The sequence below is a fragment of the Nicotiana tomentosiformis genome, chromosome 5 (assembly GCF_000390325.3).
Source record: "Nicotiana tomentosiformis chromosome 5, ASM39032v3, whole genome shotgun sequence".
NCBI classification, from domain to species: domain Eukaryota; kingdom Viridiplantae; phylum Streptophyta; class Magnoliopsida; order Solanales; family Solanaceae; genus Nicotiana; species Nicotiana tomentosiformis.
In genome coordinates, this window is record NC_090816.1 from 30,272,597 (window position 1) to 30,287,285 (window position 14,689).

The window sequence follows — 14,689 nt, forward strand, 5'->3', positions numbered from 1 at the left end:
CACCGAGTCGCCGAGACAGGTAAAGGAAGAAAAGTCAATAATGACGAGGAATGATCTTTAAAAGAAATAAAATGATAGACTTACGAGTGCGGTTCCATAATTCTGGGAAAGCCAGAGCTGAGGCCGGGATGATGTCACTGGTAGCAACTTAAATGAACCGTTCCATCCACCCAAGGTCGTTATCATCATCCATGTTGGATAGCAGTGCATGGTGGCCTTGCTTGCTGAAGTTAATCATTCCCCCACGGAAGATTTTGGGGAAATAGAGGTTCATTACTCGAGGTAAGGATAACTCTTCTCCCGTCTCCTGGCATAGGCGCCGAAGACAAGCAATTGTCCTCCACACGGAAGGGCTTACCTGTGCCAAACACACTTGATAGCGGAGGTAGAACTCCACAATAATGGAGTCAAGCTCTCCGTTCAAAGAAAACACTCCCAAAGTAAAGGGATATGTGTAAAAATATGTATAACCCTTATTGGGTAAAGTTATCCACTCTGCTAGGTCGGGAGAGATGATGTCCAAATCTTGACAATAGCAGTCTTTCTTCACAGCGGGGATACTGTAGGACGGATAGAAGAAGGGTATACACTAACAGCCCACGTACGAGGGTAAGCTGAAGGATACTTCTCTTCAAAGTCTTTGGTGGTAATCAGGTTCTTTGGGACGATGGTACTCACCGTAGGGGGAGCAACATTATCAGCTTTGCCTTTGTTCTTTGAAAAACTGGGTTTTCTTGAAGAATAGGACATTTTTTATCAAGGAGATGATTTTTTCTCTCTAATAAGGAAGCTAAAGAAAAGAGTTGAGTAAAAGAAAGTCTTTGAAAATTTAGAGTATTATGAAGTGAGAATGAAGGAGGTTGATGCGTATAAGTAAAGGTTTAGGCGGCTAAACTCGTGGCTATAATTACCTTGATAGCTAGCAAAATTTATGTTGAATCGTGGGATAATGCATGTTCGGGGCATTAAATGCGGAGAGACGTGCGTCTAATCAACCGTTAGAAATTTTTTAGAGGGGTCAGTAAATTTCCCGCCAAAAAGAATATTTCTACCAACTTCCTGGTGACACAAAGTCATGCCACCGGAAAGCAGAGGGACTATATGTATTGGGTAAAATATGTTATATTAAATGATTGCATAAGAAGGTGGCACGTGGAGCCGAAGACAGAAGATAGCTGAAACCTAAGGAAACTATCCTGCCTATTACCGGAGAGATTGATATTCATAAAGATGAAATAAATGCTTGCCACCTGGTAGCATTTAATGAAGAATATTCTAAAGCATTAAGTACACTTTCAGTTACAAAGAATATGGCATTCATGCCCGTCGTTACACATTCTTCAATGGCCCTCATAATTGACATTAAAGAAGGGCTTGATCATAGGACCTTGTTCCATAGGTGCATCAATAAATAGTGAGCTCTACTATCATTGTAAATGACACAAATTTTCTAGCAAACTTACGCTACACTCTTTTCAAAGCGTAATATAATGCTATCTTCTTGCTTTTTGATTTTATTGATGTTGTGCCCGTAAGCCTTATTTCCGGAACTATTATTTCTGCTATTTCGTCTCCGTCTCAAGGCTAACTATTGCATATTTATATAATTCATCTATTATTTCGGGATCAAATTAATTACTTGTCTAGAAACTACATATAAATTCAACTGTACTATTTTACGGGTAAACAACATCAAGAGGGATTTTATTCATACTAAAGAAGAGTATGATTTAGGGATCTTGTCTCTCTGAATTGAGCGGGGGACGAAACATGTGTACGCGAAAAAGGCAAAACTAGCTCTTATTCTATTAAACAACATTCTCTCTTTTTGTTCTTTATATTGCTCTTGTTATTGCTTCCGGGGAAGCTCACCTCATAGTAAGGCTTGTATCTTTTTCAAGTTTATTTTAATCAATTTATTTTTATTCTTAGTAATTTTATATTCTTGGATCAAATTAATTCACGTGTCTACAAACTACGTTACAAATTAAACTGTATTGTTTTACGGGTATATATTAAAAATTAATTTTTAAGTATATATTAATATTAAATTTTGGACCTAGTTATTATCTCAATACTTAGTGTATTCATCATGACACATCATATATATATATATATATATATATATATATATATATATATATATATATATATATATATATATATATATACACACACAACAACAACAACAACAACAACCCAGTATAGTCTGGGGAGGGTAGTGTGTACGCAGACCTTACCCCTACCATGAGGTAGAGAGGCTGTTTCCAATAGACCCTCGGCATCCTTCCCTCCAAGAACTCCCCACCTTGCTCTTGGGGTGACTCGAACTCATAACCTCTTGGTTGGAAGTGGAGGTTGGTTACCATTAGAGCAACCACTTATACTATACTATACTAAAAGTATGAACACCTTAAGTTAGAAGTTGATTTACAAATTTACCCATCAAAAGCTAACCGACAGTTTTGCCCTTCAACCAATCCTACTCCTATAAAAAAATTGTAAAAAAATGTAACTTACATTTTAATAAATACAAAAGGTGAAGATATTTAAAAATTGTAACGGTTAATCACAATGATAATGGTGGTTAGACTCTTCAATTACCTGCCGTTATTGTGCTCTTCAAAAACCAATATAGAATTTTCAATTAGTTATAAAAGACACTTGACAATTATTTATCAAGTGCAAGTAATATGAAATTATGAGCAAATAAAGAGACTATCTTTACTATCTCATCTTTGGTTGAATGAGCAGTAATTACCAAGAGGCAAGAGTCATATTCATGTTCTTTCTTATCTGTATGTTGTTATGTACATAATATTGTGCTTATTTTATCGGTATATGGTGAAGAATCTTGAGATATATACTTATTCATATTTTGGATATCCAAAAAAATATAACAAATAGCTGGTCATATTCTTCAGAATTTTAGATTCTCTATATCCCACCAATATCAACTTTCTCCGTATATGGGGTGCTAAATGGAACTTTCGGAGGTACTCTTTCCTCTCTCTTTATATTTTGATGTCTTTATCTGTATATATGAAACTTGTGGGTGAACTCTCTTTGTGCTATGGAGTAGAATCTTATTAACAGATGTTGGTCTCAATTTTGCGGGAGGTTCTCAGGGGTATATGTAAATTGAGTATTTTTTAAATTGATTTATGCGGTTGAATTTTATTTGCCACTTGAGTTTTCATGGGTTGGTTTTATTATTTTAATTGTACTATTCATTGATGGGATTTGGAGGCACAGTAAATAATTCATATTTGTATGAAACAAATCCATTCAAATGTTAACATATTAAAAGTCCGATTACCACTTTTATCATATGGTATACTTTATTTTTTCAGTGAGTTGAGAATACTAATTTCATCGTCTAATTTGTTGCAAAATTAGCAATAAATATCATTCCATTGGTAATTTTCTTGACCAGGTATTAATATATTTTGATAATTTACTCACTCTCTCAGGTGATATTGAGAATAAGGTTGAAATTCTGGGTTGCGGCTTGTACTAGGAAGTTGTATGGTTTAGAAGAGAAACGAAAAGGAATGCCAAAGCTAGAAAGATAACGAGGGATAAGGGGTCATTTTCTTTTTATATCTTGCTATGGAGCAAATACTCGCGCAATTATGCTTTGTCTGACAATGAATTGGGGGTGCGATGGCCAAAGAGCCAACATATGCTTCTTTGCCTTGAGTGTTGAGAGACATACAGTATCCAGCATGTCCATCAACCTTATATTGTTTTGAAACTGGATTTTTTTTTCTTTAAATTTTATTTTATTCCTCAATCACATGTAGAGGCGGATCTAGGATTTTAGTTTCATGGGCTTAGCATTTAAATTTATGGGTTCATATCTACTATTTATTATAATTTTAGTGATTTTTTTACATATAAATATATATTACGCGTCGAAAGTAGCGGGTTGTATGGACCTAACCAGAACTAGTATAGATAAACATAAGACTGATTCTAGAATTATTCCTTCTTTTTTTTTTATCGATTACTAAAAAAGTTGTGTGATTTCTGTGTGGAACTATATGTGTGTGTAATACTAGCTATAATTTTCTATATATTTTGAAATACTAACATGTCATACATTAACAATTAATTTTAAATAAATACTGCATTGATTAATATCTAAATTCAATAGAATAAAGTTAGTTCAAGAAAAATAGTTAGTTCAAGAAGAATATGGGGCCTTAAAGTTAGCTAAACGTCAGATTTCAGCAAAATCATAGAGGCAGATCCAATGATTTAGATTTGATTTGATGGGTATAACTTTTCGGTAAATTCATTCTAATGTTAAAATTAGAGAAATGTATATTTTTTGGTGCTCTCAAAAATAATAGTCGACACACACACACACACACACACATATATATATATATATATATATATATATATATATATATATATATATATAATATGCATATTTTATATATTTTTTGACTAATGAATATAATTTTTTTCGGACGATCAACCAATTTTGTATATATATATATATAAGAAATATATATATATATATACTCCGTAACTCATAGCCTAAGGTACATCTCCAAAATGTCTCTGACTTGCTCTAAGTGAGTATGGTCAGGTTTTGCCCACTCCACCAATATTTCTTGATTTGCTTTTTAAGTCAATTGGGTCAAGCAATTGTACAAACAAGATAAAGAAAGTGACAATCACGAGACCGCCCAAGACACTTGAACCATTTGCTATTATTGACCTTACCTGCAAATTTTGATTGTTGTTCTCCCAAGAAGATCTAGCTTTTCTAGAACCTCATAATTAAAAGTGAAAAACATTCCCCAACTCTCGTGTCCACGCCACATTTTGGATTGCGATGATGTGGGCCTTGACTTCTTCTTTTAGGATGGAATGCGCTCGTGATTATCTTTAATTTCATCCTTTCTTAGAGTTGTCCACGTTTTACCAAAAATACAAACAAGTATTTTCTATTGAAAGTTGGGATTTCACACCTTTGGATTAATCTCTGAGATATTATTATACAAGTTTATGTTAAAAACTATTTACTTTCTGATTATTGTTATATATATATGCTAAAAATCCAACAATCATGAGAAAAGGGCACGAAAAGCATAAATTGAGCATAAATCAAATAATAAAAGGGAATTGATAAGAAGAAATTAAACCAGTTGTGTACGGGCAAAATCAGGGGGAAAAGTTTTCCCCGACTCCCTGATTAGAGGCCAAAACCCCCTTATATTGAGACCCGGGATGAATGAACGATGTATCTAAGACCAGACACGGTAAAGCGACACGCCCCGGATCGAGTATAATTTCTGAATCTCGTGAGACACGATGAACGGGTATGCATGACGAATAGGGGCCCGTAATATTCGCCTTCTAGCGGATATTACGGTGCGAATCCTGTTTAGTATCAGTTATGGATCAACAATTACCGGAAAGAGAAGATTTTTACCTTTTTTAGACTTATACTAGGACTGAAATTCTCCTACTATATAAAGAAAACGTTTTTCTTTTAGTCTAGCACATTGTAACACGTAATTCAAAGTAATAAAAGTTTACTTTTGTCTTCTAGCTACTGTTCAAGGTATTACTTGTTTGTTCTATTCTTTACTCACGATCGAGCTTGTACCGAGGGTCCGATCGAGGACGAATTCCACTGTTCAATCTAAGATCAGGCTTGGTCATCATATTGTGATTGGTTTGATCTTTTATTTTATCTTTAATTCATCTATCTATTATTCTTAATTATTCGTATTGAATTAAACCTCGTACAAATTTAATTGTTATTCATTTTGGGATAAACAGTTTGGTGCGCACCGTGGGGCTAAGGATAACAGTGGTGATTTGGTTCGAATCTCCATAACACACCCTATTTTACGCTTGTTCTTTGAAATCTTAATTTCAGGCTAGCCTAAAAATGTCAAACTCTCAGTTTGCTCACTTGAACGTTGATGCTGAGTCATGCCATCACAACGAAAACAATAATGTGGTGCCCTGTAATGATGTGCTTCATGCCGATCCCAATGGTGTCCTAGTCGCCGACCCGGTCAATGCTAACTCGCAGGTAGCCACAACATCAATTTGCCAATTTATCCTAAAAACAGTGTTCGCGGAGGACCCCGACCAATGGCTCGAGAAGCGCCCGATGGTGAAGGTGATGGGGTGATCCTACAACTGATTTTCGAAATGTTGCAGGCTCAACAAGTGGAGATAGCACAACTGCATAATCAAAACCACGCCCATAACAAGATCGAGCCCAAATAATCACGGGAAAGCACCGGAGAGATGAACAAATTACCAGGAGACCGGGTAAAGCCGAGCCCCAGGAAACTTCAGAGGTAATGAAGATGCTCGAAGCGTTAACCAAATGGGTGGAGTCAGGCGAGAAAAAGATTGAGGCCAATGACAAGAAAGTAGAAACATATAACTCCAGGGTCGACCAGATACCAGGAGCACCTCCAATATTGAAGGGACCGGATTCCAAATTCATTCAGAAGGCCTTTTCTCCGAGCGTGGCACCAAAATCGATCCCGAAGAGGTTTCGAATGCCCTACATTCCCAAATATAATGGGACCAAAGATCCAAATGAGCATGTAACCTCATATATATGCGCGATCAAAGGGAACAATTTGGAAGATGATGAAATTGAGTCGGTGTTGTTGAGAAAGTTCGGGGAGACTGTCCAAGAGAGCGATAATATGGTATCACAACTTGCCTCTAATTTCTATTGACTCATTTGCTATACTTGTGGATGCTTTCGTAAAGGCCCATGACAGAGCCATCAAGGTCGAGACCAGAAAGTCAGATCTTTTCAAGATCAAACAAAGGGATAACGAAATGCTCAGGGAGTTCGTGTCAAAATTCCAGATGGAGCGGATGGATCTGCTGCCAGTTCCGGGTGATTGGGCCGTTCATGCATTCACTCAAGGGCTCAACCCCCGACATTCCGTGGCCTCTCAATAGCTAAAATAAAATTTGGTGGAGTACCCGGCGGTAACCCGGGCCGACGTCCACAACATGTACCGGTCGAATATCAGGGTCGAGGACGACCAACTCGGGGCCCCTTCTAGATCTGTTTACCCCATAAGGACCAATGATATATCTAAGAGATCCATTGATCAGGAGTCAAGACCGGTCCGAGATTGATATCAACTATCCATTGCGGATCGAAAGGGGAACAGATCCGGGCGTCACCCAGTGAGGAACGAGAAGAGAAGCGATCGAGGGCCAAGTGGCCGGGGCTTGATAAGCAAGAATGGATTCGACCGGTCGCTCAGGAGTAGGGAAGCACCAAGATTATTGGAGTATAACTTCAACGTAGATACTGCAAGCATCATGTCAGTCATAGGGCGCATCAGAGAGACCAAGTGGCCCCGACCATTGCAGTCCGACCCAACCCAGAGAGATCCTAACTTGATGTGTAAATATCACGGCACTCACGGTCATAGGATAGATTATTGCCGACAACTAAGAGAAGAAGTTGCTCGATTATTCAACAATGGGCACCTCCAAGAATTCCTCAGCGAGCGAGCCAAAAACCACTTCAGTAACAGGGATGCCAACAAACAGGTCGAATAATAGGAGCCTCAACACTTGATCAACATGATCATTGGGGGAGTCAAAGTCTTTCAAGGACCAATGATAATAAGCACTAAAGTGTCCATTACGAGGAAACAATGCACCCGGGATTACGTTCCAGAGGGATCTCTTTCGTTCAGTGACGAAGATGCCAAGGGCATCGTACAGCCTCACAATGATGTACTGATAATATATGTATTTATCAATAAATCTCGGGTTAAACGTGTGTTGATTGATCCAGGTAGCTCCGTCAACATGATTAGATCAAAGGTCGTAAAGCAACTAGGGTTACAAGATCAAATCATAACGGCGGTCTCGGTATTGAATGGATTCAACATGGCATGTGAGACTACGAAATGAGAGATAACTTTGCCGGTAAACACTGCCGGAACAATCCAATAAACAAAGTTCTACGTGATTGAAGGGGATATAAGATACAACGCTTTATTTGGAAGGCCATGGGTTCACAACATGAGGGCGATACCTTCGACCTTACACCATGCGCTAAAATTTCCCACACCGGGGGGAGTCAAAACGGTTTACGGAGAATAGTCGGCCGCAAGAGAAATATTTGCGGTCGATGTAGTGATCCTGGTGCCCATAGTTTCAACATTGATGAGCGCGGAACCAATCAAAAATAAAGAGATTAAATAGCAATCAATAATACCGGCCTCAACCGAACCGGAGAAATAGGAGGAACAAGGAGCGGACTATGAGGACGATTACAGCGTCCCGAGATCATTCATAGCTCCTGATGACACCGGCGCCACCAAATCAACGATCGAGGAGTTAGAGCAAGTTATACTAATCGAGCATCTACCGGATCGAAAGGTATACCTCGGCACGGGGTTAATCCCCGAGCTCAGGAGAAAACTTATTGATTTTCTTAAAGCTAACGCCGATTGTTTTGCTTGGTCCCATCTTGACATGACAGGGATCCCACTGGAGGTAACCACTCACAAGCTAAGCTTGGATCCAAAGATTCATCCGGTCAAGCAGAAGAGAAGGCCACAGTCCGAGATCAAACACGCGTTCATTAAGGATGAGGTATCCAAACCTCTAAAAATAGGTTCCATCCGGGAAGTTAAATACCCGGATTGGTTAGCTAACGTAGTGGTAGTACCAAAAAAGGGGAATAAACTGAGAATGTGTATAGATTATAAGGATATAAACAAGGTGTGTCCGAAGGATTCTTTCCCTTTGCCTAACATCGATCGGATGATCGACGCGATGACTGGACACGAGATACTCAATTTTCTCGACGCCTACTCCGGGTACAACCAAATTCGGATGGACCCGGATGATCAAGATAAGAATTCTTTCATAACAAAGTTTGGCACCTACTGCTATAACGTAATGCCATTCAGACTAAAGAACGCCGGTGCCACGTACCAACGCCCAGTAAAATGGATATTCGAAGAACAAATAGGAAAAACAATTGATGTTTATATTGACGATATGTTGGTCAAGTCCATACGAGCAGAGTACTATTTGAAACATTTGTAGAAAACCTTCGACATATTAAGGAAGTACAACATGAAGCTAAACCCGAAAAAATGTGCGTTTGGGGTCGGTTCGGGCAAGTTTCTCTGGTTCATGGTATCTAATCGGGGGATAGAGATCAACCCCGACAAAATAAAGGCCATAGAAGACATCACCATAGTTGACAACGTCAATGCGGATCAAAGACTGACCGAGCGGATAGACACGTTGGGCCGATTCATCTCGAGGTCGTCGGATAAGAGTCATTGGTTCTTTTCACTATTGGAAAAGAAGAACTATATTTCTCGGACTTTGGAATGCCAACGATCTTTGGAAGAACTCAACCGATACTTGTCGAGTCCCCCTTTGCTGCAAACTCCAAAAGAAGATGAATAAGTATACCTCTACTTGACAGTTTCCGTGGTGGCGGTAAGTGGTGTCCTAGTCCGGGAGGAAGAAGGTACGCAATTCCCTATTTGTTATGTTAGTAGAACCATGGGCGATACCGAAACAAGGTATCCTCACCTAGAAAAGTTAGCACTCGCCTTACTAAGTGCTTATAGGAAATTAAAATCGTACTTTCAATGCCACCCCATATGTGCCGTAACCTCTTACCTACTGAGGAATATCATGCACCATGCATAAGCCCGAGCTCTCGGGCTGGCTGGACAAATAGGGCGTGGAGATTAGCGGGTACGATATCGAGTACCGACCCCAGACTACCATAAAATCACAAATTTTGGCTGACTTCATGGCCGACTTTACGCCGGCCTTGATACCCGAAGTCGAAAAGGAATACTGTTCACTTCGGGGGCTAATTCGGGGATTTGGACCCTATTCACGGATGGTGCATCCAACGCAAAGGGGTCCAAGCTCGGTATCGTACTAAAACCGCCTGCGGGTAGCATAATTAGACAGTATATTAGAACTGTAAAATTGACTAACAATAAAGCCGAGTATGAAGCTATAATTATAGGTCTGGAACTGGCTAGGAACCTCGGGGCTGAAGTGATCGAAGCCAAATATGACTCCCTTCTAATAGTAAATCAAGTCAACGGAACATTCGACGTAAAAGAGGAATGGATGCGGATGTACTTGGACAAATTGCAAGTAACCCTGCACCAATTCAAGGAATGGACTCTATAACACGTACCTCGAGATCAAAATAGTGAGGCCGATGCACTAGCCAACTTGGGGTCGTCTATCGACTTCGATGAATTCTAGTCGGGGACAGCGATACAACTGATGAACTCGGTGGTAGAAGAAGGTCATGCTAAAGTAAACTCGACAAGTTTGACTTGGGATTGGAGAAACAAATACATAGACTACCTGAAGACAAAAAAATTACCATCGAATCCCAAGGAATCGAGAGCCCTGCGCACCAAAGCTGCTAGATTTAGCTTAGTCGAAGGAGCATTGTTCAAAAGATCTTTCTTTGGCCCACTGGCTAGATACTTAGGTCCGGGAGAGACCGAATACGCCATGAGAGAAGTTCACGAGAGCACATGTGGGAATCATTCGGGGGCAGAATCCTTGGTTCGGAAACTAATCAGAGCCGGTTACTATTGGAATGAAATGGAGAAAGATGCAAAAGACTTCGTACAGTAATGTAATGAGTGCCAAAGACACGCCCCGATGATTCATCAACCGGGAGAGATGCTCCACCCGATCCCGCCACTGTGGCCGTTTATGAAGTGGGGAATGGACATCGTCGGTCCCCTCCCATGGGCACCCCGTAAGGTTTAATATATACTATTCATGACCGATTATTTTTTAAAATGGGCCGAGGCTCAAGCGTTCGAGAAGGTCCGGGAGAAAGAAGTCATCGATTTCATCTAGGATCACATAATATGTCGATTTGGGATAAAAGACGAGATCGTTTACGATGACGGAAAGCAGTTCGTCGGCAATAAGGTAAGTAAGTTTTTCAAAGACCACAAGATCAAGAAGATAGTATCAACGCCCTACCACCCTAGTGGGAATGGGCAATCGGAATCGACGAACAAACCTATACTCCAAAACCTGAAAAAGAGATTGACCGGTTCAAAAGGAAAGTGGAAGAAAATCTTGCTCGAAGTCCTGTGGGCGTACCGTACGACTTCAAAGTCGAGTACCGGGGCGACCTCGTTCTCTCTAGTGTACAGAGCGGAAGCTTTAATATCGATTGAGGTGGGAGAACCAAGCCTCAGGTTCCAGTACGCTACCGAAGTGTCAAATGGTGAGGCTATGTTTATGAGCCTGGAATTATTGGACGAAAGGCGGGAAGCCGCCCTATTCCGGTTGGCTGCCCAAAAACAACGAGTAGGGAGGTACTAAAATCGAAGAGACAACCTCCGACATTTTCAAGTCGGGGACTTAGTATTGAGAAAGATAACACCACAATACCATGAACCCAAACAAAGGGAAACTGGGCCCGAATTGGGAATGACCGTATAGAGTTGCCAGAATAACCGACAAAGGCTCGTATAAACTCGAATCGGGAAATAGTGCACAACTACCAAACAATTGGAATATGACACACTAAAAGCGATACTACTGCTAAGGTACAAACTCAATCCCCTTTTTTTAATTTCGTTATATTATGGACTAACCTATGCAGGTACTTGCCCAAGGGCAAACGTGACTATTAGGTCTGAAATCACGTGTTGTACTCATTTTTCCTTGAATCGATTTTAAGTCGGTTTTTTGACAAGGTTTTTAATGAGGAAATAGTAAAACGTGCTACCTTAGTTTTGAAGACCGGGCTTAAATCGGAATCGTTGATCATTTGCACCGAGCCAACAGTATCCGAGCCCTCACAAGTTCGGCCTCAAATATTAGGGGCCATTACACCTAGGATAAGATCCTTAGAAAGGGAAAAATTTATATGTAAAAGCCAAGGCTTGGTGATTAGGATTCATTGTAAGGGACCAACAGTCATACGAACCGTGCCCATGTAGCCCACTGTCGCCACGGCACAAGGCTTATGCGTCTCCGATAATGTACCATACATATAAAACAATGAAAGAAAACTTTGCTTCCCTCATACTCTATTATTACGCATTTCACATTTCGCATTTCGCTTCGTCGATGCGTCACAACGGATCCTAAATCCTGAAGCCCACGGGAAACCCCAACTCGGGGACTGTCATTCGATAAAAAATTGGATGGCCCGAGCCATTGAATCCCAGAGGCACCTAGCCTGTTAGGCAGTGCCCGAATACGAAAGGCTACGGCCACCCTAAAATATATCAGAGATGTCCGAAGTCCGTACTCGGAAAGTAAGTCCCTTACATATAATTAAAATCTATTAAAAGATTACCCTCGGCAAAACATCGTCGTATATGACTAAAACACTTAAGCATCTTAATACTTTGATTTTATTGAAATCTCGAATCTGCGAGTAATTCGGAGTTGCAATCGAAATCGGTCTCCATTCGGGCCTTCGAACAACAGATGCCACGAATTACATTTGATTCTATGCTAAGGCATTAAGAACGATAAACAAATAAAAGATTGCAAATAGATGCTGAAAAGTAAAAACATGGTATTGCTAAAGGAATTTTTTTTATATATTTCAAAATATATTTACAAAGGCACGATAAAACGGCCTCAAAATAAGCAAGAAAGAAAATATACAAGGGAAAACCCAAAAAAGAACTAAGGCACATATGCCTAATCTTCACCGGAGCCTTCAGAACCATCGGAACCTTCGGGACCTTCGGGCTCATAAAGTTCCCTTGCCTCGGCCTCGAGCCGCTTGGCTTCTTCAATCTCGACCGATAGGTCAAAACCTAGGGCGTGAATCTCCTCGAGGGTCTCCCTCCGAGATAGCTTCTTTACATACTCAGCCTTTATCTTTAAATGGGCCTCGGCTATCTCCAAATCAGCCTTATACAGGGTCAGCATTTTCTCGACTTCAGAGGAATTATCAAAGTTGCCTCCAATTTGGACTACAACGCAGTATATTCCTGGGAAAGGGCATCCTATTCCGAGGCGGCTGAAGTCAATTGTGCCAGGAGGTCATCATTTAGCCGTGACCACTTGTCGGCCGTATCTTTTGCCACCCGAAGATGGTCCTTGATCGATGCCAGCTCCTCTTTTGTAGCCTCTTTTTCCGAAGCCAGCAGATCCATCTTGCCCTTCATCGCCTCGGCTGTGGTCTTGACCTCATCCATATCGGCCCGAAGCTGGTCAATCAAGTCTATCCTCTCTTGAACCTGCGAAGTTGTGTCGTTAGTCATCACAAGTAGATTTTCGTTTTTAGCCTCAAAGATATTTACCTTCTCACCAGTTCGGCATGCTCCGGTTTCACGGATAAGGCCTCCTTCTGTGCCTTTTCCAGCTCGGCTCAAAGAATTGGGAGCTCCATGAGGTCCTCGTCTTGTTGTTCACTGAGAGCCCTATACATGTCCTTCTTCCGGACATGCTATTTGAGCTTGAACTTGAGCTAGCTAATCTCCAAGAGAGACCAAAGGAAGCTTTCATGATGAAGCACCGAAGCCTAAAAAATAATGAGGTCATTAGAACATGCTAAAACTAAGCAAAATTCGCAAAGGATACAAAGAATATATGTCTTACCCGGTTCAATGCCTGTTGCGCCTCGTTGAAGAGGCTCGATGTGCCTACTTCGTTCATCTTCGTCTGGTCTTCCTCGGTCACCAGGCAACGAAAGTAGCTAGCTACACCACCAGAGCGGACAACATTCGGGCGTCTGATGGGATAGTAAGAATGACTGTTCTCTTGCGGTCGGGATCCACAGTCGGGGTAGGGTATTGCCTCACTTACTTCGGGCTCAAGCTCGGCTCGCCCACTCTCGATGGCACATCCTTTTTTGGGACCTCCAGGGGACCAAGCCTTGAGTAATCCTCCAACGTGCTCATGTCCATGCCGTCGAAGAACATGTTAAGGGCATCATCTAGGCCCGGTGCCGTCTCGTTTGATTTCTCTTTATCAGCTTGAGCCCCTTCAAACATGGACTCTGTGTGGGATGGCGTCTCCACAATGTCGACGATATCGACTACCTCTTTCGGGGCAGGAATGGCTTCTCGGGAGGCCGTGGCCTCCGATTATCCTTTTAGTTCCTGAGCTAGAGGGGGATCGACCTCTCGGCCACCTTCCCCGGTCATCGCCTTCTCTCTCTCATTGATGGTCGACCCATGAGCGATGAACTCAAGATCATCATCCTCAGGGTAATCCTTGAGCCGAAAGAAGGAATCAGGGTTCGGTACCCTGGCTCCGGTGTTCTTTTTGTTGCTTTTTCGGACTCGAACAACAACCCTCTGCCTCTTCTCCTCATCGTCCGGAGAGCCAGGGGATTTCCTCTTTTTCATTTTTGCCTCCTTTGCGGTAGCTCCGCGTTGTCCCAACATGGAGGGTTCAACAAGCGAGGATGAGGCCTCGTACTCATCCAATTGTCGAAGATCGGTGGACATAGGCAAACCCGTGAAAGGGAAAAGACTTAGCAAATATAAAAGTTAGGTATATAAATATAATTATTCGGGCATAAGTCTCACCATGGGAACATGCCTCCCATTTGCCCCTCGAGAGCTTGTGCCATTCGCGCTCGAAGTAAGAAATTTGTTTGCAAATCCCCTCGATCCACTCCTTGAAGCGAGGGATTACATTGGGAACCTGGGCGACCGCCGCA